The 25,252-nt window shown below is 40.9% G+C and overlaps 1 protein-coding gene across 3 annotated transcripts in view; it reads left to right on the top strand.

Moving 5' to 3' along the window:
- The first annotated feature begins 133 nt into the window (after positions 1-133).
- The window catches only part of adcy7 (adenylate cyclase 7), a 56,193-nt gene continuing 31,074 nt past the window's right edge, over positions 134-25,252 (top strand). For all 3 annotated transcript variants that reach the window (XM_062389046.1, XM_062389041.1, XM_062389033.1), the window contains exon 1: positions 134-235. The gene's annotated coding sequence lies outside the window, so the exon portion shown is untranslated. The remainder of the gene's footprint in view (positions 236-25,252) is intronic.

Here is a 25,252-nt window from a genome sequence, read left to right as displayed (position 1 = left end):
TGGTTTGAGTTGTTGTGTCATAGTGTGGGGGATTTTCATAAAGCACAACCACTGGGCTGGTGTAGTGTATCGGTAACGTGCGCGTCCACGTGTGACAGATGGAGGTGTGGCGTGCTCGCTCCGTGCAGCAGCAGCAGCAGGAGCGCGGGGACCGCAGCACGCTCTCCTCCGCCCCGCACCTCCACCTCCAGCTGCTCCCGTAGATCTGTCCGCGGGATGTGACCCGCCCCAGCAGGTAAGACACGGAAAGTTCATTTCATATTCACATAGCGACAAGGTGTGGAAGCCGGAAGGAGCTGGAACTGATTTGAAAGAGGAAGGTTAGTTGAGAGCCCCCCCCCCAAAAACGGTCAAAACCCTTGTTTCGTTCGTCGGAGAGAACTTCTCGCTGAGACTAGATTTTGTTTTTTGTTCTGGTGGAGTTTCATTCAAAGGTTTTCGAACCTGAAGGAGCAGTTCAACTTGTTTGTGTGTGTTTGTGTGTGTCTGTGTGTTGGTGTTTGCCCTGCTCTCACCATCCTCACTCGTGGGACTGAGTGGAGCTCGGTGTGGGTCTGGTTGGACTTCAGGAGCTAAAGCTAACCGGCTCCACGGACACGAGTCCACCCGCTCGTCCGTGTTCGAGTCCCGGGCAGGTATGTGAGCTGGAGTCCCTCTTTGTTTCCCTCCTGTTTAATCACCATGTGTGAACCAGTCCCGGGTGGCCACCACCTCATGTGCCTGCTTGAACACACGGAGGGGATCAGCCTCCGTGACACTGACAAGTCGAGGATAACAAGATAGGTGCTAACGTCCAAAATATGAGATTTTAAAAAGTCAAAATTATGAGATGGAGTCATCGTTTTTGATTTAGTACGTCATCTTTTTCAAGACACCAAGTCATTCTATTAAGCTACTAAGTAATTTTGAGTTGGACATTGTTTCGTTATACTAGGTCATTAGTTTGAGTTAGTAACTCACTATTTTATGTTAGTCAGTTAATATTTTATCTCAATAAATCGTTATTTCAAGCGAGTCATCATTTTTGAGTTAGGTATTTAGTTTGAGACAGTAACAAATTATTTTTGAAATTTATATTTAAGGTTGTAATCGTTACTTTGGGTCATTATTTTGAGATACTTTGTCGATTTTTCTGTAAGAGAATATTTTGAGATAGTGAGTCATTATTTTGATTTGGGAGGTCATTGTTATGGGAAAGTTTCTCATTACAACGACCTCAAGATGTGTCTTAACAAAATGGGCTTCCATTGTCTTTCCGGAGATTATTATTATTTTTGAATACTGATAATTTCCTTGGTGATGTGTCTGTACACAGACACAACAATGAAACCTGCACAGGTCTGCCATGTCATCTTGTGTTGTCAGTTGTCAGTGACTTCGTGTTCTTCCAAATACGGCCAACCCCAAAATATTTTCAGGGAACTAAAGCCTTTTTTTGAAGAATGTAAAAGTGCAGCTGTGCTGTCTAAGATCCTTCCTGTAATAGTTTCCCTTTATATGTCCTAATAGAACATAAAGCTCATGAGCTTAGCAGTGAATCTAACCTCTCATTTCAGAGTCACTAGTGACTTGAGTCTCTTTGTGAAAGGTCCAATTCATATTGGAACAAGAGAACTCGCTTTTTGGATTATAAAAGATGTGGCTGTTACATTACTGCTCTGTCCTTCACTCCCTGCGTCACAGATGGTTTTGAATAAAGAAGGATTTTAGAAATCAGTATTGTTTGACCTAAAGCCATCGTACACAGTATGGCCTTGAACATGTCATTGAAAAAGATGCAGCCATCCCTGCTGTTTTAATTACTGACAATGGATAGCACAGTGCCGTTTGTTGTACTGCTGCATTTTACTGTGAAAAATTGCCATGAGATGTTTTTTTTAATTAATTTTGTTGATGGTGTTGTGGTTTGTAAAAAACTGATTCTGGATAACTTGCATGTTGAAAAGTTGGTTGAGATGCTGTTTCGTAGTTTAAGTCAGTGCATCACAGTGGCTGCTCAGAGGCGAGTCAATTTAGGACTGACGACAAAACAGTTTTCTAAATGGTGAACATGGGCGTGTGGAGTCACTGTCAACCACCATTGTTTTTGTTAACCCAGCAGTATGCACCACCTTGTGTGTTTGTAATGCTGCAGGCCAGCTGATGTGACCGCTGTGGATGTAGATGTCCACCTAACACAACACTGAAGGAGCAGACAATGTATATACATTGTATGGCTTTATACACATACAATCAAGTGATCCAGCCACCCAAACAATGGCTTTTTATATCTCCTTGCAGTGCAACCTGTAGCTGGAGTCATCATGTTTGGGGTTATTCACCCTTCCGTCCATCTGCCCCATAACATTATTATTTATATAGCACCTTTCAAACAATTCAAATCCGATTCAAAGTGCTTTACAGGTGATTGACAAAACATAGGATGTAAAAATCGAATAAAAAATGGGACAAAAACACATGGATTCAGAGATAAATGGTTACCAGAACAATTAAGGATAATTGAGTACACATAATCAGCACTAAAATATCAGTCAAACAAAATAGAATAAGATAAATAATGAATTTACAACTACAACTTTTTACAAAAACGACATAAAAGCCGGACAAATCTTGGGGTTTTATATAACATGTTGGCCCGGAGTCGATAATTTAAATGCTAAATGTAAAAAAATTCACACAAATGTCTTATTGGATAAAATGTTGAATTTATGACATTTATACCCAAATGGCCAATGGTCAGAATCACTGTGACGTCCTAATGTTCTATAAAGACATGTTTCTTGACATTATTCTACACCATAACTCAGAGGGGAAGATTGTGACTATTTCCTGCCGTGTGATTGGTTGACAAAAGCCAATGTGTACCGTGAGGATGTAATTCTAGTTTGAATTGGGCGAATACATCAGTTAATCTGCTTATATACACATCATGATACCACAACGCGGTATTTTCTCTACATCTGAATCCACTTTTTTAGCTCTAATGAATATTTCAAATATTCTGCCAGGCAACAGTGTAAATATTATCGTATGAAATATGAGTATCCCTCGTTCAAACTCAGCCCTCGTTCTTCAGCGCAGTTCCTCGGCCGTAACTTTTTCTAAAGTGGGTTTTTCCTGGCATCGTTGCGTTGCTCAAACACTGGATGAAAGAAACTTCTGAGTCTAACAGAGATTGTGTAGCTGTGCAAACATCTTGTGAAAACATATCGCACTATGTTCCTCCACCAGAACTACATGTGAGTGTAATTCTGCTGATTAAAGCTGTTAGCTGAAGCTCAAAAGCGACCGGCGCTTGCACTGTTAACTGAATTCCTTGTTTTTTGTTATCAAACAATGGGAGTAGAAAAAATGGTGGAAACCCTGCGATCGGATGTTAATTGCATCCCTGGTTCTGGAACTCCGGGCATGCAGATACACTTGGCCTCATGTATCTGATCATATAGAGAATACATAGCGTCACCATCTGCATAGGGATGACGTAAACGGCTTGTGTGTGGGGTTGGTGTCATTTGGACGATTACATCATTAATCCGTTTTCCAATTCTACTCTAGTAAATGGAGGTGGCTTAAAGGGTTTAGCAGTAGCTGGTTTCTGTGATGACGACAGCGACCCATCGTTCTTATTATCTGGCATGCACAGGATATTTAAGCCACATGACATTTAAATAGTGAGCATAGCAAAACAGTTACGTCACAAATGTTTTTGAGCGAGAAATGCATCGGGTTAAAAATCCAGGGAGAGGGGAAAGAGGGCATCGCTCTTGAGGTACGGAGCTGGTTTGGTTGAGTGTTATCGGCATTTAAGATGACAAAGTGGCACCAGCGTGGGCAGGGGTTAAATTCCTGGTCATGGATCAGTGGATCAATGCGCTGCTGTGGTGCCTGGGTCCTCTCATAGAAAAGCTGTAATCTAAATTATGACCCGTACATTGGCAATTGCCATCAGTGAACAATTATCCATTGTGAGGCTGCGATGTATCTCATTATGAGAAGATGGGAAGCTTGTTGTGATTGTGCATGTTAATAGATTGATTTTTCACTTTGCTGGAGCTGGACAGGGAACGTCTGTTGCAGGCTGGGCAGCACGGTCACAAGCACATGCTCACACAAACAGAAAAGCCATGAATAGCCCTGGGGCTGTTTGCAGTGATGACACAGTCGACTCTCCTCACCGTTGTTTTTTGACCAGTCTCTTAATAACCAGTGGTGGAGTTGTTTGGTGTTTCTCTTTTTTTCCTCCGTCATGAAGCGTAAGCTGACGGTGTAGGCAGCACAAAGCAGTGATTCCAAAGTGAACTCTCTACATTCAGGAGTCTTCTATGAGAATTTGTAAGTTTTTTTCATTTTCTCCAGAACATTTTATATCTAGTACAGATGTTCCAATACCATTTCCCCTTCCCAATCCCTGGACTTTGCGTATCAGCCGATACACCATTCTTATGCTTGTACATTAACAAAACAAAACATTTTATAACACATTTAAACTAGCTGTATGCACTTACCCTATATCGAAGTGATGATTGCTTTCATTGTTGTATGGCCTATTTGATAGTGTTGTAATTGGCAACACTAGTGCCAACCAAGTCTTCCTTGTGGTACAGTTTGCCATTTTAGGCGTTTATAGCACTGGTTAATGCTGGACTACTGGAAATTCTTTCTTATTGTCACGTTGAAAACAGAACCTGCTGCTAGCAGTACAGCACAGCTACTGTTTTATGGTGATGAAGAAGAGGTGATTTCCGGGTAAGAAAAATTTCAGTTGACACAGGAAAATTATATATTTCGAATAAGAGATAATCAAATACTTTGGGCTTTTGTGGATCAATGTAAATGGATTTATTCCCCTTTGTAAACAGTCTGTATCCTTAATTGTACTGTTTATCTGACCAGGCTATGGTTGCTGACAAACTGCTGCTTTTCTCTTTAGTCTAACTCCTCCCGAGGTTTTTACAGATATAAATTATACTCATTAGTGGGAAAGTTATTTGTCCTATGCATCATCACTGATGCTAAAGAGAAAGCTGCAGTCTTGTGTAACTCACCTAAACAAATCCTCTCGTGTGCAAGCGTCTCATCTGTGCTTGACAATAACGGCGACCTTGACAGGAAATATGGAGAACTTCCACAGGAAATGTGAATGTAACATCTTCTATAGAGCGAGGGCTGACGCCATCTCTTGCTGAGAGACACTCTAGTTCTGCTTTCATTATCTTTCTCAGTCCACAGCTAACTTCTTCATACATTTTGTTTATTATAAGGGCAAGACAAATATTTCTGTTCCTGTAAGAGAGCTTCATAAAGACCTATACAACCACATGAATCCTATTTGTGCTGTAGTACTGCAAAATTACGTTGCATAATTTGTCTTTAATAAAGGTTGCGAATGTGTGTGTATATGTACAGCTATCTGACTGAGGACATTTCGGCCGGTCCTCACCTTCTGACCCAGTTTTAATGCCCTGTTTTAGACTTATGACTTGGTTTTGAGGTGTCAGGAAAAACCTACTTCACCTTATGCTGTTTGAGACCTCCTTCCTATCTCAGTCGAGAAATATCACACACACACACACACACACACACGCACAAACAGACACACACACATACAGACACACACACACACACAGAGACACAGAGACACAGAGTGGCTGATTGCTCACATAATAGGCATTTTCTGTTGTCATTAGACCCTATGATGTTCCCAAATGCATCTAGCCACTCAAAACCCTAATGATTTCAGCCACTTCCACCCTCTCTCCCATTTTCTCTCCCTTTGTCTCTAATCATTCATCCTCACGTTCCCTCGTCCACTTTTCGAGCAGGCTCTCTACGTCACCCCCGCTGCCGCCACTCCTCCTCCTCCTCCTCCTCCTCCTCCTCCTCCTCCTCCTCCTCCTCCTCCTCCTCCTCCTCAGGCTTGAAATGAGAAGGGTCCTCTTAGTGGACAGTGCTCTAATCCCTGAACACACTCTGGAGACTAATCGGACTCATTAACTCTGACTCTGGTGCTTTGAGCCGGAGATCAGCACTAATCCTTCTTCACCACAGCCTTTGAGATGCATGCTATAAAGCCTCCTTTTCTTTTCACATGCTTAATTTTTGTTCATGCAAATGAAGAGAGAGATCCACCATGCAACCTGTACATGGGGATTTTGGGGATTCTGTAGTATTAATAGTTGTTTTTTGGTCAAGTAGTCACAACGCTCCACTTTAAGCTTTAAACATAACCTCATAAGGATTTTCTGACCCACTGAATTTCTATTTTTGACAACAAGTCACAGTGTTAAAAAGGGAAAGGATCGAAAGTCAGAGCAAAAACACTGGTCATCAGGTCATTGGTCTGTGATTCAGGCCACTTACTGCCTCTCTCACTGGAACCACCAAACTCATCTGGATTGTTTTTAATAGGATTGTTTGGTCTATTTATAATCAACCTAACTTCATCTCAGAACCTACCGGTTTGATCGTATGAGGCTGGAGTGTTGGGGAGAGATGACCTTACCATGGGTGATGCCTCTCTCCATCTCTCACTCCCAGGATTTCCTCCATATTGCGTCACTAAATTGCAGGAAACTTCCCCACTGTAGAAAAATAACCAGCACTAGCAGGATGCCACCAGGACCAGGTGCTCTAAAGGCTCAAATGCCTCTGTCATTGACGTCATCAAATCTGCGGGAGACCCCACTTCACTGTTTTAACTGCCCAGTGGAAACTTTGAGTAAGTGGTTTTATCTTTCTCTATGCTGCTGAACGCTTATTTTTCTCACTTTAACCTACTGACTTGTTTTAATTAAACACAAGCAAACTTGAATTAACTGCTCGTGGTTATCCTAGCTGCACATTTTAATGACACTGCCACTCTCATTCAGAATATTTGCAAACCACATAGATAACACTTCTGACTAATGATCTGCTCTGCCGTAGTTATTATAACCAAATATTTCCGTACAGATTCAAATCAGGGCTGTTCTGAAGTTTTGAAGCTACACCATAGGATCATTTATGACTCACTCTTGTGACCATGCAGGTCGTTCTAGCATCAGTGACTTCAAAGCTGTTACTTTTCAGACCTTTTCAAACTTGTTGTAAATTTGTGATATCTCAGTTTCCTTTGGCATATCCTGTGCTCAAGTTTTTGGGGGTCTTCTTCACGAATCTGCTCTCAAAAATATCTCTTGATAGTGTAGTTGTGATTTGTAAGCCTTTAGTGTCAGTACCACAAGCTTGTGACCATTAATTTGAATATTAAATGTACTTGTCTGACAATAACTACTGGCGATTATGAATGTTGGGGCTTGCGGACACTTTGATGACAGGAGCAGTATGGAGGCATGTTTAGTTTTTTATTACGGAGAAGAGGTCACTTTGGCTGAAACACTCTTAAGTGTTTTGTGGACTCAAACCTTTCGCCCACCCCTCGATCACCTCCGAGTGATTTTCATTTTTGGAACTATCCCTTTAATCTTACATTTTTTGGGGGGTAATAAGTCTCTTTTACAATGGCACATAAATCATCACAAATCACTGGTGTGCAAGAGTTTATCTATCAACTCCTTTAACGACTTTAATCAAAATCACTTGTTTGTATTCAAGGTGGTTTTATATTTACGTCTGGCTTCATCTAAAATCATAAGGACAAGGCACGCTTCCAAACAGCCCTGTTGCAATTGTAAAGCACTAATTAGTAGAAGGACACATACAGGGAGTGAAGAGCCCTGAGGGCAGCACAGTGACTCAGTGGTTTGCAATGACTTGACATGTTGAGTGTATTTCTGTGGAGCTTCTCCTTGTGTCTGGATTTTTGTTTTTTCAAGTGCAGACATGCTGGTGTCAGTGACATGACATCACATAGATGAACCTAAATAACAGCAACTTTTAAAGTAAAAACAAAGGCAAAGCAAACTGCCACGCACCAGGGCAAATTGTTGTTTTTAACTTCTATTCTTTGTATTGTGTTGCATTGTGATTCCAATTAAAGTGATGCAGCATTACTCTGTAACATGGCGACCTCCAGCAGCTTATTAGAGCTGATTTATATTTGTTTATGCATCTCTGCACATCCTGAACAAGTTCCACAACTGTACTTTGTTATCAAACTGCCAGTGCATCATGGTGGGGAGAACAAAGCTATTATTTATATTTTAATCATTATTATTGTTTGAGAGCTATAGGTGGAGAGATTATGGGACAGAGGGAAAAGACAACAACACAATCTTTGACTTGACACAAACTGGAACATTGTTGGCCAGCATCCTAACACAAAGACCACCAGGGCTTCTTGAAAACACAGTTTTTACTGGGGATTAGAGGATTCTACTCCGCTTGCATATAAGCCCAACGTGTACATGCCTGCCACCACAGAACATCCCAGTAATGGCTTCTGCGCTCTGAGTCACAAACTGGTATATACTCAAGAAGAGAAATGCGCGTGTGATCTGAACAGCACTGATGGGCTCTGCAAGATTATTTTTACAAGAAGACTTACGTTGTTTCCTTATGTAGGCTAACAGTCCTTAAGCAATAGATTTGTTTGCAAATGTTTGTTTTTATGGTGATGCTTCAAATATTCTTAGACCTGGTCCACTCTCACATTTTAGCTTCTTTTCAAATGTGCTATGTTGAAGTGCTGTTCATTAGATTTTCTTATGACTGAGCAGGTCAGTGGAAAATTGTGTAGTTAAAGATATATCGTGTAACAATTCTTCTTTCAAATGTCTAAAAACAACTAGACCTGTTATATATGTTGTGCACTAATATTATCAAACCACAATATTCCAACCAAGAGGAATCCAGGATTTTATTCAAGGTGATAGGACATTTCATTTTGCTCACCTTTTAATTGCATTATAGTTACTTAACCTATGGCTTAAGTCCGTCTCTGCTATAGGGCTGCAACAACTAATCGATTGTAATCGATTTATAGAAGTAGTTGGCAACTAACTTAGTAATCGATTAGTCGGGTCTCTTATAATGCACTGAACAAACTGTGGCAGCGTCTGATGCGGGGGCAGTAAACCTGACAATCCTGTGCTTTGTTTAGCTCATGTGACGTCGCCGTCTCCTCTCTGGATAAACATCGCTAAGACACAAGGTAGACAAGTTGTCAAAATGTTTATTAAAGCTACTATTATTTCAGAGCCCGTTAGCTGCTAACTGTGTAAAGTTGACTTCACAAGGAACAGCCAGCACAACATCTCCTTGTTGTGCCATTATTCTCCTTTTGTTTGTTTACAAGAGGATTGTAAACAACTTTAAGGTTCATACCGCAGTGACAATGTGCTGCTGTGTCATGTGAACTCAGCATTACACAACTTTCTTTGAGGTTTAAAAGTAAATTGTTCACACACTTTTAAAGATCGTCACTTCCAAACTCAATGAGAGAGAAAGAGAGTAACAGTGGTCGAGAGACAGGGCAGAGACAGACTACACGGCAGTAAGACAAAAATATTCAAATTGTTTCACAGTGGTTACAGTCTAATGCACCAAAACAACCTGCTGAAAGATGGTCCATTGCTAAGTTAAGTGTGAAGGCAGACATGAATTCAGCTCGGTGCAGCTGGTCTGCTGTGAGTGAGTGAGACTGTGTGAGCGACAGTTACACTAACTGTCAAACACACACATTAAGCAGGACACCAATTTTGAACATCCAGAGTTAGCTTTACAATACCAAACATAATTTGTACTTTAACAATGACTAGTAAAGTAGGATTAAACAGAGAAGAAGCAACATCATTCTGACTTATAATGTTATTATGTTATAATGAGCAGTATACAATTTTTTTGGGGTTCATTGTGAAACTGTGGTTGGACAAAAGAAATTATGGTGGGTCCCCACAGTCTCGATAATTATTGTGAAACACGGTACATATAGTAAGTTTAATCTGCAGTGATGAAAAGCATGTTCTTTTTAAATTGCCATTAATGCTTTAAAATGATTGCAGCATATTTGTATAGGTTGCTATTATATAAACTAATGTATTCTTTATGTCTGTTCTATTGACATCATGTAGTTTCTAATTTTCAGTTAGATTTGTTCAAGAGCGTTAATGTACATTATTCAGGAAAACTCTTCAGGGGCCGCAAAAGGGCTGTGCCCTCTTTTACTTGTGCTGTTTGGAGAAGATCTGTGCCGCCCAGAGGAGATGGGATGTTTTGGAGTGCCATTAGAGAAATGCCTCTTCGCCCTGTTGTCTGTTAAATTGCTCCATTTCCTTGGCGCCTTCTCCGTCCACGGTCCCTTTTTGTGAAAATACTAATTAAAATGAGTCTGCCTTCAGCAGTGTGGTGATAAAGTGTGATTTAAAGTCGGCTCACACTCAAAAGCGAATCATTTATTTATAACCAAAAAGATAAAATCAATTATACAATCAGAATCCTATACCTTGTATAATGCCCACAATGCACTCGGTTGCGATAATGTGTTGATCGTGAAAATGCTTTGAGCCACATGAAATAACCTTGTGTCCAACTTCTCGATCAGATGTTGAAATACCTGCAGGTGACATGAGCCGCTGCATGCCTCCTGCAAATGCTCTTTTTGAGTGTGGATGATGCTGATGTGTGGGTGTCTTGCCCTTTCTCTCTCTCTCTCTCTCTCTCACTCCCCCCCTTCACTCTCTCTCTCTCTCTCTCTCTCTCTCTCTCTCTCTCTCTCTCGCTTTTGTTCTCTCTCTTTTTCTCTCCTTCTCTCTCTTTTCCCCTTTATATTTTTAGTGTTTTTTATGGTTCAAGGACATTATGCAATGCTTATGAGAGCATCCCATCTGGAAAAGTGCCATTGAGACGCAGAGTTTGCAGAACTCACTTTAGAGCTCAGCTGAAAAACAGCTTACCTTTGAAATACATTAGTAACGGAGGACACTAGATGAAAAGAGAACTTTGCAATGCAGCAGGTAAACAGCTTTCGGGCACAAAAGTATATAATTTTCATAATGTCTACAGGAAGTTGGTGAGTTTAAATCTGCAAGAAAATATTGCTATTATTAGTTTTTGCCTTGTGCATCATTAATTTCTCTTGTGGAGCTCCATCAATGCGACGTATGTGATTATTTATATGGCAGAGAGAGGTCTGCTCTTGATGTTTGTGTTGTGTGAGTATGTGCATTCTCTCTTTCATGCCAGCGGGAGGTTCTGCTGGTTCAACAAGCCATTCATTGTGCTCGCCTGGTTAATGAGTGATTAGCCAGGATTGGCTCTCTATTTGAGAAGAAGGGCTCGGAAATGACCTAGAGTTGAGACAATGAGATACAAGAGAGCGATGCAGCGGGATCTGGCTGGTGGCTGACCTGCACGATTCCATGCACTATAAGATATCACATTGTATACAATGCTGAAACTGTAATTTGATAATTGTTGCTAAATACACATTTAACATTTTTGATGCACTCCTTTTTCTCTTCATATACCATTTGAAACTCAAACTAAAATATCATTGGGTTTATACCTGACAATCAGAAATTAGCAACACAACATCCAGATATAAAAATGTCTCTCTTTGACATTTTGCATAATGTGATGAAATTGACCTGCTGCTCCTCTTTAGCAAGCGGGCCATTAAATTCCTCAAAAAATGTTGTATAAGGAATTAAATATCAATAATCCAGCACACAGCGACAAACCTGTAAGCATGATATGCAGTGTCACACAATACACACTCATTACGTCTTTGTGAGAGTGCCACACAGGTCGCAGCTGTCACGGGGGGGGTGCAGTGAACCAATGGAGCGTCCCAAAGCTCAAGGCTCAGATGTCGCATGTAGTCAAAAGAAAGCTACTCCATTGATGAAGTAAAGGTCAGCCATCCTGCACTGTGATACTGTCCTGTCTTCTAGTTTACACAGGTCTTATTTAGTTATAGTTTTTTTGATTTGATGTCTTGTGCTGTGTATTATCCAAAGTATTGGGCGGCCTACTGACGAGGCATTTCAGGAGCATGGTTTTCTGTGGGGGAGTCCAGCTATCTTTACTGCTGACTTTAGGCTGTTTTACTTTGCAGACGTTTTACATATAAACAACATATCTGTAACACACTAAAGGCAAGAGGAAAACTGAAAAAGCATAAGCTGTCTCCTTTAAAACAAACCAGTTAGACTAAATTGAGCAAACAGGCCTGGAAATTCAACCTCAATGCATCCAGTCAGAATATCTGTGACCACGGCAGCAAAAGTCAGCTGAGTATAATCGCATGAACAACGTTAAAAAAGAACCTGTTGTCATCTTCAGCTTTGGCTTGGGCTGTGACTCGAACAACATGGCTCCACGTGATGAGGAATTTCCTGAGCAGGCATAGTGCTGACCACGACACATAAAGGTGGAAGTGTGCTGATGTGGGACTGAATGAGTGCTAAAGGTGTAGGGGAGAGGACATTTATAGATAAAGTTTGTATACCGATATACTGAATGAATATATGACACCAAGTCTCAAGAAGTTTTGCAGAAAAGGAATTTCCCATCATGACAATAATCCAAACACACTGCAAAAACCACACAAGAATTTATAAAGGACGGTGAATCAAATAGAACTCCTTCACAGTATTTTAAAGTAGAGGCGTGAAACCCCCCTCCAGCACAGAGCAGCTAAAATAATCATTTCTGAAGACTGGCAGAACATCGCTCCATAGATTTGTGCAAACTGGTATCATCCTGACCAAGGGGTCATGAAAAAAGGGACGCTATCTTGACAGGTCTATTGACTTTTTTACTGCTGGATATTGATGATAAATCTTTTATAATTATGAAACTTGAATAGTTTAATTTGTCATATGTTGCTGTTTTCCAGATGAATTGGCTTCTTCTTGGTCTTTGGCTAAAATTATATACTGTAAATGGTATGGTTGTACACTGTAGAGCAAAGTTTGTCCTGGCATACCTTAGTCATTGTGTTCTTAACAGCTTCCATCTGTGACTGATTGTGCAGCGGCGGCAGGTTCCTTTTTTTTAATGAAACTGTCCTTGCACTGTTGTTAGGGAAATGAGTCACTGTTGCCAAGGAAGTGAGATGGTGTGCGGTCGGCTGTATGTCAGAGGGTGCGGTTGGCCTTTGCGCAATTGAGCTATCGTAGCATTGGAAACCTGTTCTTTGTTTGGATGTTCTGCAGAGACGCATTGAGATTGGAGGAAATGAAGAGATAAACTGAGAGAGGAAAGGTGAAAAGTGCAAAAGAGTGGGAGGGATTAAAAAAAAAAAGTGTACGATTAGTGGAGAAATGTGTTTGTCGTTCTGCTGCTGGTTCATTTCCAATATTCTAAAACTTCAGGGCTCAAAATTGGTGCAATCTGCTGCCAGTCAAGCACACACACACACACACACACCACAAAGACGTCCGTTGGTAACACATTTTCAGGGAATTAGCATCAGCTATGCTGCATGGTGTAGCAAATGTAATTTAGTTAAAAGCAAAGATTGCTAATAGCTGAAAGTGTATCGAAAAAAAGTGTGGGTGTGTGTATGTGTGGGTGTGTGTCGGTGTGTGTGTCGGTGTGAGAGAGAGAGAGGTTTCCTTTTTCTCAATTCAAGGTGCTCTAAATTGGAAAATTCCAATGTCTTCCAAGCTGAATGGCCAGGAAACCAAACTACGCTTCTCCAATGAACATTTTTAATCAACTAAAAATCAAATAAATAAATAGCAAAAATATCATGCTAAGACCCTAATACTCACATCCCTAGTAGTATTTGTGGTAAACTTTGGATCCGACATTTTTTTTAATTTTCTGTTCATGAGATTTAGAACAAAAACACTGTATCACAGCATTTACCTGTTGAATGTGCATCTAAATGACTAAAGTTTCATATTGAGTCCAAGGTTTAGTTAGAATCAGTATTGTTTCAACGTGTGTTGCCTCTTTCCACAAGCTGCTTTTGAATGTCAACCATAAGTAAGCTCTCTTTCAACAATATCTTTCCTTTGCCTCTATTTGCAAAAATAAGCTTTTGGGGTAATACACTCACATAGGATTAGTTCTCCACACTTTGTCTATATGCAACACAGAGTTAGACTGTGACTCATACTTGGGAGGGGCTGCAGAGAAACTCCAGTCATCTCAAGCCAGCTCCTGCAGACAGATGCTCAGTGGGAGTAGCTTTGCCCTCACCCAATCTCCTCTTCCCACTCAGCTGCAGAAACCCCAGGAAGGGTGCTGCTGTCTGTAGACATTCCTGACAGTGTGGCTGTGCAACGTTGACACTTTGGTGCACATTCCTTGGCAAAACACAAGGGGTGGCTTTTGCAAAATGTGTAACTCTAGCCATGGCCCATACTGTCAGCAGCCCCAGACAAGGCTTCTATTGAGAGCCAGAACGAGTAATGTGCCGCTGGTGAACGCAGAGCCAATGTAAAGACCATCAGGATGGGGAGGCTTGACTAAGACTTCAGGTTGGATTTTGGAACAGTGTGGTTCAGGGACCGATATTGTCAGAGTGCTAATGAAGACATTCAGTGGAGAGACAAGGATGCTGTTAGTCAACTCCTCAGGCTCCCTTCCTCCAGCCATCCATAGTTCCTGGGAGGACTCTGAGGTAATAAGATCCCTCTGTACTCCTCCTGCGTCACTCCCGTCGCCTGACCTCTCGGCTGCTGCACAGCTGTAATTGAAGGCTTAGCAGAGTGTTCCCAGCCATACACTGCTCTTAGCACAATACAGTCAGCATTTCTGTTCCCTGCTACACGTGTGTGCGTGTGTTTTTGTGCCACTGCTCTTCTTGCACTTCCACACATAAACACTAGTGAGTCACTATCAACCTTGTGCTGAGGCAGCTTGGTATATAAAAAGTTGGCTTAGGTGACAGTCAAACGGTTTGTTATTTTACTTCTAATGACGAAATACCTGCCCAGTGCCCTTTGCCCACACTTGCTCATTAAAGGACATTTAATATATTTTGTCAATGACATTCTTCAGGTATAAGCTTACACACATAGAATAAATATCTTTATGAACAGAAGGGAAGGATGCAATGTGACTAACCATTCGTCACAGGGCTTTACTGGAATATATATATAAATGCATAATAGGCTGCATTAGAAAGCAACTATATTGTCTCAGAAGCAATATGACGGAAAAATCTAAAAGTAAATCGGATGGATTGTTAAATTAATCACAATAAAAAACATTAGCGCCAATATCCGAAGCAAGAACTCTCAATAAACACATAATGATTTGAATGAGTGAGTCGATTACATGAAATATAAACTTAGATCATGACATGACTCCAAAGTCACAAGGAAGTTAAACATAGTTTCTGAAATTACAGAGAAAAGGGAACAAAGAGCAAACCTGAAAATAAAACCATTGAGTGATAGTTTGTAATGTGTTGATTAAGATTAAGATGCATTTATTAGTCCATAACACATGCACAGGCAAACTCATGCAGGTAGGGAAATTTAACTTCTGCTTTTAACCCATCTGGTGCAGGACAAACAGAGCAGTGAGCGACCATGTACGGCGCCCGGGGAGCAGATGTTGGGGGAGTAAGGTGCCTTGCTCAGGGGCACTAGACAGGGTAGGGAGAATCCTCTTGGATTTTTGGGCAGATCAATCCAGGTTCGTCTTTTTGTTGTCTCTCCGTGGAGTCGAACCAGAGACGAACCAGAGACCTTTTCTGCCCATAGTCCAAGTTTCTGCCACCAGTCCACCGCCTCTATCCAGAAGGCTTCACGTTGTTTAAGCAAAAATCATGATCACCCCCTCTTTTGAGCAAGCAAATCCTGTCAATAAAACAAAATGTAGAAACATTGTAGTTAATGTTATTGAAATAGACTGAGACAAGATAACCTTGATAATTTGTTAAAATTGAATTCACTGATCCTCTAAATCATTCAATCAATAAATCCAATTGTATATATTTTTTTTCAAATCACAATTGGTCTCATAATTCTTAACAAGGTGCAACTTCCTCTGGCCTTAACCCTTAACAAGACATGGCGGACAGAAGTGCAATCAATGAAGCTTGTAGCTGAACACATTTACAAATCAACAGTATTTACTACATGAATTAAAAGGTCTGAAATACATTTTCAACATAATGGAAAGTTGTGTCAATGTTTAAAAAGAAAGTGAATGTCTGAAAGAAATTATGGTAGCATCAATGACAAAGGACAATGTGCGTTGGCGTATTGTATATCAAGTACTCTTGTTGAAGTCAGAGTCCATGATTAGCTGCCACCACCATCACAATCCATCTCCATCATCCATGGTGAGGATCCACCACCACCATCACAATCCATCACCACCATCACAATCCATCTCCACCATCATTGGTCAGGATCCACCACCACCATCACGATCCATCTCCACCCTCACAATCCATCTCCATCATCCATGGTCAGGATCCACCACCACCATCACAATCCATCTCCACCATCACAATCCATCTCCACCATCCGTGGTCAGGATCCACCACCACCATCACGATCCATCTCCACCCTCACAATCCATCTCCATCATCCATGGTCAGGATCCACCACCACCATCACAATCCATCTCCACCATCACAGTCCATCTCCACCATCCATGGTCAGGATCCACCACCACCATCACTATCCATCTCCACCCTCACAATCCATCTCCAGCATCCATGGTCAGGATCCACCACCACCATCATGATCCATCTCCACCATTACAATCCATCTCCATCATCCATGGTCAGGATCCACCACCACCATCACAATCCATCTCCACCATCACAATCCTTCTCCACCATCCATGGTCAGGATCCACCACCACCATCATGATCCATCTCCACCATCACAATCCTTCTCCACCATCCATGGTCAGGATCAACCACCACCATCATGATCCATCTCCACCATCACAATCCATCTCCATCATCCATGGTCAGGATCCACCACCACCATCACGATCCATCTCCACCCTCACAATCCATCTCCAGCATCCATGGTCAGGATCCACCACCACCATCATGATCCATCTCCACCATTACAATCCATCTCCATCATCCATGGTCAGGATCCACCACCACCATCACAATCCATCTCCACCATCACAATCCTTCTCCACCATCCATGGTCAGGATCCACCACCACCATCATGATCCATCTCCACCATCACAATCCATCTCCACCATCCATGGTCAGGATCAACCACCACCATCACGATCCATCTCCACCCTCACAATCCATCTCCATCATCCATGGTCAGGATCCACCACCACCATCATGATCCACCACCACCATCACAATCCATCTCCACCATCCATGGTCAGGATCAACCACCACCATCATGATCCATCTCCACCATCACAATCCATCTCCATCATCCATGGTCAGGATCCACCACCACCATCACGATCCATCTCTACCCTCACAATCCATCTCCAGCATCCATGGTCAGGATCCACCACCACCATCATGATCCATCTCCACCATTACAATCCATCTTCATCATCCATGGTCAGGATCCACCACCACCATCACAATCCATCTCCACCATCACAATCCTTCTCCACCATCCATGGTCAGGATCCACCACCACCATCATGATCCATCTCCACCATCACAATCCATCTCCATCATCCATGGTCAGGATCATCACCACCATCCACCACCATCATGATCCGCCATGATCATCTTAAGACATTTGCAGACACACGCCAATGTATCCACTAATGCCTAGATCAAGGGTAGTGGCAGGACTTCTCCTAAACCCCTAATGCCTTGTGTGCAGGTCTTTTGGTGAGGGGGGAAACCCTTACACACACTACAATGCAACACTGCTAATTACTGAGCCACTAGTTAAACCACAAATCAAAGTGTTATCCTGCTGGCGTCTGAGACACTCTGCTGGCCCACCCGGGGTCTAATAGCTTGGCTCAAGGGCAACTTGTCAGTGGTGCTTTTAGGGATGGGAGACTGGGGCCCAACATCCTTTCTGTCACATAAGCCCACCTCACCCCTCGTGTAATAGCACTGTTGGCCGCCATGACCACTTGTCCCGGAGCCACGTGTTCAGCTCTGGCAGGATGGTGTAATGGTGCGTGTAAGTGTGTGAGGGTTTTTATCTGCGGTCTATTGAAAACATTCATCGGTTCTCTGTGTTTGAGCCCGAGCCAGGCGGCAGTTGTAGTTTTTGCAGCCAATCGGACTCCTCCCTGTGTGCTCACTCCTGTCATGCACAGTCCATGTTAAAGAAATAGATAGTTGAAGCCATTTGTATTGACTTTGTGTGTGTCTGACAGTATCGTATCATTCAGTTCAAATCATGAATATGTTTCAATTATATAATATACATATATGTTCATGTATATATTTATATACATTATACCTGAGCAAAGACATAAATGCAGCCGTGAGAAGCATTTTAGTGTGCAAGAGTCTAAGATTTTGTTTATGTGAAGGTTCATACTGCTCCATAGTACTTCTACTTCACTCTACCCTTCCTGCAGATCCCACCCTCCTCAGCATGCTTGTGCATCCTTCCTGGCCTCACACCCACATGAAGTGCATGAACAAATGCCCTAAAGTGAGAAAATGAGTTTGTAAGAACATTTAGCATAGCAAGCCTTTATTGTCATGGTATGGTGATACAACGAAATGTATAGTGCCACTCCATGCTGTTCATAGGTCAATATTCAAATATGTAAAAAGAGACAAGATAAACACATTTCATATACATTGAACCAAACACGCAGATATAAAAAGTAAGATTATAAATGTGCGTAGATCGCATGTGACTGATGCACAGTCCACAGAAATTATTGCAACTTTTCCCTTAGTTAAGAAGGTAAACTTACAGACATCAATACAATTTCATTATTCGTCAATGAGTTTTGCATATGTCTGCAGCAGCATGTAGGAAATAGAATTCAATTGATTGAAAAATGATTTAAACAAGGACTGAGCATGATCATTCAGTCTGCTGGAGAACACATAATCAGAGAACAAGTTTATTCAAGTAAGAGTCAATGAAACCGTTGATTAACTGTCAAACAAGTTATTGGTACTTTTTGCAAAAGCATATTAATCAATATGCAGCATTTTTACACTGAAGAATCACGATTTCTTGTTGGTATTAACATTAATGCAACCAACATAATTTTGGACATACTACCTGAATGCAAAGTGAGTCAGTCATTTATTTGAAAATAAAAAATTACCAAGGTCATATGCGAAAGTTTATTCAGTTTTTCACGCCCTCATCTGCAGAACACGTCTAATGCTGAAGTAGTCTTCTTCGTTCTGTTATGTGAAAGTGAAAGTGTGGATACTTATATTTGAAGGTCACTGCAGTCCATATTTCTCTAAATAGTTCTTGGTTATACTTATGGTTAGGGGACTTTTTCTATTATACACTTTTAGTTTCACCTTCCTCACTGACACTTGCTTGAGACTTAATCTTTCAGGATACATTGTAAATGACTAGAATCTACTAACAGCCCACCTACTCACTACGCCTGCGGAAAAAATCTGAATGAATTTTCTTTCTTAAACTTGAGATCATGACACTCTCCTGTTTATCTCCTCTGGATTAGTTTATATAATTGATTTTTCCGTTGTACACAACTGTTTCTCTGCTTTGGTGTCAATCATTTGTCCCTGTCTCTCACTCGCTCTATATTTCACAGGTGGGGTAACGCTGTGTTGTCCTCGGTTGAGGGAGAAAGCAAACCTAATGTGGCATTATTGGGGGGGCTTCAGGTTTTTTAAGAGAAAGTAGGAACCCTTGTTTTGTTGCAGCTGATGCTTCTCATTAAAATGAAGCAGATTTGTTATCAATTACAAATGAAATTGGTTAAAGGTCACGATTTGAATATGATAAATCATGCAGCCCACCAACCCACACAATACTTACTATGCAGCTGCCCCACAAACCTAAAACCTAATCCATTCACTGCCTTGCTTCCATGATTGAGCAGACATTTGGTGGTTTTCATGCAAATTTTTAACATTTTCTAAATAATTAAACCACATTTTATATGGAAAAGCCAATCGTTTCCTCGCATGGTCTTTTATGGTGTTTAATGTAAAAGGTCACATTGCAGTGACAAGTAATGCGTGTCTTCATATGACCATATTCGAACATTCATCTCTTGTACCTTCACATCTGCAATGTATATATATATATGTGTCCCATAAGGTTCTTTTATTTTCATATTTCTGCTTAGTTCTAAATGGTAAGACCTAATCATATAAGTAAAACACATTTTAGCTTTGGTTTTTCTAATGTCTCACAGCTCTCCAGGTCACATGTTAATTTATTTTTTACAATGTTTCATGCTTTTAATCCTTATACATTTCCTTTTACACCAAAGCCATTACTCTCACCTTCCAATCTCCAGTTATCTGCTTCTGTATCCTTTTAAATGCAAACTCAACACCTTATGTAATGTCGTGATGTGAGAGTTGTTTGACTCTATATTTTGACACACACCATTTGCAGCGTTTCTGTTGGAGAAGTTTCTCACTGCAAGTAGAGAGGAGATCATGGTGTGCAGCAATGAGCTGGAATGCTATCACAGGCACATCCTTTGATTTATCTGAACACAATAATTAATATCACAGAGGATGAAGTCGCATTCTGCACATGGACTCACCCCGGGAATTTTAATCCCCTCAATCTAAAAGCCTTAGTTCAATGTCACACTAATGCACCATGTATTTGAACATTAAACTGGTTGGTATGAGAGCTGGTGATCTGTGTTCCAGTAAACGCAGCAGGAATCGGCCCAACAGAATCTGTCTCATGCAGAGAAAATCTTCACTTCAACTACTTCTTCAGAACTGTGCATGATCGCCTGACTTTAAATACCTGATTTTACCTGGCTTTAAATGTCTCACTGTCAGGCAGATAAGTCATACAATATTTACCATAGTATAACATCATATCAAAACAACAGAACATTATCTGTATTGGAAGGAAAAGTGCAAGTCATAAACAGTAAATACATGTTTTTGTATCCTCCTACACACAACCTAAGTGGGAATATTGGCAAACAGCAGAACATAAGAACATATCATGTTATTGTTACAAACATCTTTCGAGCATTAGAACATATAATGAAAAGGAAGAGCAATGCAAGAATACCATAGAATATTTTCACATCTGACTGATTTATGGTTGATATATGATAATCAGCAGTTGTGTTTGCAGACATGCACTGAAAAGTATAAAAAATCAAGCCTCAACTACACAAAATTATATCTATACAAATTAACATCATGTTTTTTTTTACTCCTAAGTATAAGTATTGTAACAGCCCCCAGAATCCATATTTGTCAGATTGTTGAGTATTTATCTGAATATTAACACTTACAGGTTTGTTTAGAAACAATTTGAGCAAAATATTTATTGTATATATATTTAGTCATGTTGATGTATTCATGACTCTTCTCAATTTGTAGTTAACCTTTTAGACAACATTTAAAATATTGCTATTGAAACAGGATATATTTATCCAGTGACAGAAATGTTGAAATACTAGTAATTACAGTGATTTCTTCATAGCCAGTATAACTTATTACAAATACAATTACCAAAATCCAAAATGTTAAATGAATCCAAGGAAATTGACAGTCATCAAAACTGTCTAATGTTTTAATGAGAGAGTGATAATTTCACATTTAACTCTTTTAACTAACTTCATTTGAAACAAGTTTTGGCATTACAAGCACAGTCAATATATCAACCCACACAGTCTTACATTATGTCTGAAAGCAGACCGATAACCTCCCATTTTCCAGAGAGGTTGTGTAATTGATATTGTGAAATTCAATTGTCAACATGTAGTGTAATTCACAGCTGTCAAGGCGGCTTTGACCTTAATTTGCTTTTAATGTGGAACAAGACCCCGCCCTCTTGTACAAACATCCATGAGCTAAATTTGTGGATCTAAAATATATTCACAGACATAGTGGATTGTGTAAATGCAATGTGATGGTACATATTTTAGGTCCACTGCACTTGAAAGCATTTTACCATATGCATATAGTCAACTACCTGATGAATAGGTGTGCAGGTCAAACCTTCACGGAAACACAGGGATTTTCCTGCAGCTGCAGCCTTTGGAATGTTGCCCATTCACTGTGTGTGTTTGTGAGTATGTGTGTATGTGAGTGTCAGTGCCTCCCAAAGGTAAAAGGGATTGTATTGAATATGGACTCCATCATGGAATATGTTTTCTTTACTGCCTGACAACTGCATGTTGGGAATAGTTAATCCCTGCCCTTTCAGCACCAAATGACCTCTTTGATAAGACCATTGTAGGCTGTGTGTTAACCTATGTACTTGCTGCAGCATGTTTCACAAACTGACCTCTGGAGAATGATATCCTTAGTAACAACATGCCACACTTTAAGTGAACCAATGCAATAATAGGTGCTTGTAATCCACCACAGTTAAAACAACACTAGCTATGACAGTGGACTGTAGGGGACATGCAGCAGATGGACGTGTAAGCACCAGGGGCTTTATATGTCAGCCCTGAAAATCCCTGTCATCAGGCTGATTTGAAGCTACCACCCATTTTTGTCACAGCAGTTCTGCGTGATAACAACCTAAGGTTTTAGTTCATCTGTGCAAACAGCGCTCTACTGTGCTGGTTGCAGATGTTTCTCTATGAACGGCAGGGCTGGTAGTAAGCTGGCTGCCATACAACTGAGGGATAATTATGGTTTTCTTATTGGTGGTGGTGGTGGTGGACGGGGCCCCAGCCCTCCGCAGTCACAGGATGGAGCAGGTCCAGTTATGAAACCTGACATGGGGATGTTGCTGACTTCAGCAGCTGGAAACAATGGTCTCTCTCACTGCAGCGCATTCTTTCCACCCTGTTTTTCTTCTCAAGTTTGTTTCCATATTATAAAAAAAATCGGACAAAAAGAAACGTAAGATTCCATGTATCGTATTCATCATCATTACCACCACATATTTCTAAGTTCACTACATAAACTGTTCAGAATTCATATTGTAAGAATGTTGAACTTTGTTACTTGACATGTCAATAAAGGCCTGGTAAACATAAATGCCCAGTCCCAGTCTCTCCCTTAGCCTGACCCCTGGATACAAAGTGCCAGTCGCCGGGAGTGTCCCCCTCCAAACAGAGCCACAATGGAGAGGAACATTCAGTCAGCGTGTTTACATCGGTTATTTCAATGTAACGTTATTCTTGTCTATAGAAACCTCTGCCATGCACTGGAAACATTATAACATGCCACTGAAAATAATAATAATAATAACTTTACTTTTATAGCACTTATCTAAACGAGGTTACAAAGTGCTTCACACAAAAGTCCTTGGCAAATTGAAGGATCGATTGTCATAAAAGAGCCAAATGGCAACAAAATAAGGCCTTAATTAGGTATAGAAAACCGAACAGTTCCCACAATGAGCAGCACTTAAGGACTATGGGGAGAAAAAACTCCCTCAGTAACTGGGAGAAACCTCTGTCACAACCAGTCTCAGTGTGGGCGGCCATCTGCATCGACCGGCTAGGGTGAGTGGAGAAAAATGGGGAAGAGATGAGGAGGGTGGTGAAGAGGGAGTAGAAATGAGAGAGAGATGGGGGTGGAGGGTGGGAGAGGGGGAGAAAGAGATCAGGTTACATCACACTTGAATGCATGAACATTGTCTTTAATTGATACATTTTGATCCAGCTAGTTCAGTGTCAGCAGTGATAGGTATTTGAGTGGAAGTGAACCTTTAGGTGGTGTCATAGGCTTAACACCATTAAATAAAGCCTTGCAGCTGACTATGCTTCATAGATGCTGTTTTATATGTTAAAAAGAATTGTTATTTAATTTTTTTTATTTAGTTCTCACAAGCTGCCCGTCAGCATTTATTTAATGTGGATATGAATTCATTTAAACCTGTTGCAAAACTTTTACTCTCTAAGCTAATTGTCCTTATTTCTGCAATTATTGTCATGTTTGTCCTATGCCTAATCAATAGCATATATATTTCACTTAATTTTCATTTATATTATATTTTATTGTTATATCAGCAATTTGAGTGTTCATATTATGAATTTCATTAACAAATGTAGTGTGTGAGATTAACGTTTCTACAGTTGTGTTAGTATCGGATACAATACATATGTTTTGTGTAAATAACTTTCAAATAGGAAATGAATGAATTGAGGAGTTATTGTCAGTGATGGTGAGTAGGCGTATTGTGTATCAAGCAGTCTTGTTGTAATCATAGTCCATGATCAGCTGCCAACACAGGATCCACCACCACATTCAGATGCCACCACGATTCATAATCCGTTATCATGATCCACGATCAGCCATCACCACGATCATGACCTACCACCACTATCCCTGGTCAGCTGCCAACACGATCTCTGATTCGAGATCCACCATCATGATCTACCGTCCATGATCTCAGTCCAAGATCCGCAATCATGATCCACCATGTGGCCCCAGCTGCAGTCCTAGATCTGCAAATGATAAAGCACAAGGACAGCGGGGAAGAAGAAGACATTAATGTCTCTGGGGCGGCTCCATAGTGTCGGCCTTGGTACTTGTTCTGCTTTGGGTCTCTTCCATGACCTTGGCTGGGAGGAGCAAAGGGGATAATTCTAACTGGGAGCACCTGGCCAGCGTTCCTGGCTAAAAAGCAGATCCCTCAGTGGTCAGAGCGCTTTCTCCCCCTCACAACTCGACCACTACTGCTTCCACTATTTGTTTTTGTTATTTTTTCCCCGCACCACAACAACTCACCAAACATCAATCAACGCATCCACACACTCTCACACACCATTGATGCTGATTAAAACACCCCGTGATTATTGTTGAATCTGCTTGAGTTCTATTTCTTTACTAAACCTTTATTTATTATGAGTGAAGACGGCGCACATCTCCGCTCCTTTGTGCAGCACAGAGCCAGCCGTGACATCAGTACTTCTGTGTAATTCTGTGCAACTGAGCTGACATCGTGCTAGAGGCAGGACTTCAGTGACAGATTGACAAGATTTATCTTTTGTGAGCATGCAGTTGTTTTCAAGTCCAAAGAGTACATGTCAAGGAAATGGCTTAGACTAATTCAGTCAATGCTATTGAAATACTGGATTTGCCCCATGGCTGAAACGTTTAAATCTAAATTCCACATACATTTCAATCAATAAACCTCTCTTTGCACTGCTCTTGTGTCACGCAGTGGGATTGATGGCTTCAATCTGGTGATGCGATGCTGTTGTTTGTGGAGGAAATGTGAAACACTTGAGCTGTAACGGCCAGAGTACGCAAAGCTCTTACAGGCACTTCCTGTATTTATTGTAGGGAATGGCATTTTGAAGCTAAAATCA

Source organism: Platichthys flesus, chromosome 1 (genome assembly GCF_949316205.1).
Source record: "Platichthys flesus chromosome 1, fPlaFle2.1, whole genome shotgun sequence".
Taxonomy (NCBI): Eukaryota; Metazoa; Chordata; class Actinopteri; order Pleuronectiformes; family Pleuronectidae; genus Platichthys; species Platichthys flesus.
This window is presented reverse-complemented; position numbering and strand designations above follow the sequence as displayed.